This window comes from Solanum pennellii, chromosome 9, assembly GCF_001406875.1.
Source record: "Solanum pennellii chromosome 9, SPENNV200".
Classification (NCBI taxonomy): domain Eukaryota; kingdom Viridiplantae; phylum Streptophyta; class Magnoliopsida; order Solanales; family Solanaceae; genus Solanum; species Solanum pennellii.
This window is the reverse complement of record NC_028645.1, coordinates 19227880-19229519: the sequence shown is the minus strand read 5'-3', so window position 1 is coordinate 19229519 and position 1640 is coordinate 19227880. Positions and strand designations below refer to the sequence as shown.

The following is a 1640-nucleotide window of genomic DNA, read 5'->3' as shown; positions in this document are numbered from 1 at the left end:
ACCCCCATCCTCGAGGCGCCCCGTGGACCTCCCCCCCTCCCCACACATGTCTACGAGGCGGCCCTTGTCGCGAGGACCCCCCTGTCCTCGAGGCGCTGTGCACCGGTCACCACCCACCCTTCGTCCTCGAGGCACCGTGCCCCCGAGAAACTTACCCCATCATCGACGAGCTGTTCCACGAGGACGCCACCACTCTTCGAGGTGCCGTGCCCCGAGGACCCCACCCTTCTTTGAGGCATTGTGCCGTGAGGACCCTATTAATAATTTACATTATTGTAGAAACTACTTATACATATTCTCATGTCCATTGAGTTGTTGCTACTCATATGCATTTATTTAATTTTGCTAGAACTGATATGGATGAAATCCACAACACTTCCAAGATGAATTACATGATTATCATATCTCCATAACATGAATGTAACATGACTTGTTTCAATTAATATCATTGAAAGGAAAACTAGAAACTTCTGCAACTCTGGCAACTGAAGCAAGTGAAATTCAGAAGAGACACATGGGAAGTTAGTGTCTAGTATAGTTGAATCTAACAAAGAAGCATAAAAGATTAATTGGGTCTCTGCCTAGTTAATTGAAGTTGAGGATAATAAGACAGTCGTCGTGATTTGTCATTATTGGCAGGAGCATGGAAACGATTCAAAAGGTTTTTACTGTATGATTCTCGATATCTTGTCCATCGTTCGAAAAGAAGCGCTTCTCTTTTTATTAGTTGAAAGTTGTTTATGCATATCATGTCGCCTTTGTTTAACCACTGAAGCTTTATCTATTAAATACTAATTGCTTTCTTCCTGTTTGGATGAAAGTGCAATGATGACCTTTTTGTCCTTAGACATACCTGCTGGTAAAAATAGACCAAATCTATCTTCCTACCAAAGAAAACAAAGGTGATAATTAGCCAAATTGTGAACTCAATTTTTTGTTTTTTTATAAGAGCACAACGACTTAATTTCTGTTAAGTGTTGTGAATAACTTACACAAAATATTGAGTCATGTAAAAAAGTCATCATGTAGTGGGTAAATAAGAAAAGTTGTCTACCACATAATCAGACAATGGCTCGTTAGTAGTTGAAACTAGCGAGTAGCTCAAACTCACAACAGTGAGAAAAGTAGTTGAAACTCGCGGGTTAAGGAACAATGTAGCCAAACATGTAGAGCTACCCAACTGTGTGAGGAAGTCAACTAAAACGTACACATCAAGTGGAAGATGAACTCATCCATTACCTAACACATTGTCTAAATAAGTAGTTAACAAAACTATATAACTTCTCGTTGATTAGTTCCACTTCTCCCAACTCTCTAGACAGAATGAACCGGATACAACGATGAAAACTCACTCAAAGATCTGAGGGTAAGGACTACTATAAATGAACTATGCAGGTAATATACATCCCAAAATGTCACATGTACATAATCACGAGATAATTTATAAAGATACTTTAAAATGGTGCCTTATACAAAATTTTCATGGCAAGTACAATACCGTAAAAGGAAAAAAGTGTTGGTGTTTGGTATCGAATATATGAATCCTCATTAGCTACATGTTATATCTCATGGCAACTTCACATCAAATATACCATAGTATAACTTCAAAGTCGACCTGTGTCCCCCCCCCCCCCCCCCCC

The 1640-nt window shown here is 39.7% G+C and overlaps 1 protein-coding gene across 4 annotated transcripts in view; it reads right to left on the bottom strand.

The window, feature by feature from the left end:
* LOC107029618 overlaps nucleotides 1-1640 on the bottom strand; it is a 43250-nt gene that overhangs the window by 39491 nt on the left and 2119 nt on the right. The window contains exon 3 of one of the 4 annotated variants that reach the window (XR_003574509.1): nucleotides 376-880. The exons of 2 other annotated variants lie outside the window; for them this stretch is intronic. The gene's annotated coding sequence lies outside the window, so the exon portion shown is untranslated. Of the gene's footprint in view, nucleotides 1-375; nucleotides 885-1640 lie in introns of those variants that run through there. One more of the 4 variants, XR_001458124.2, reaches the window with a different exon arrangement.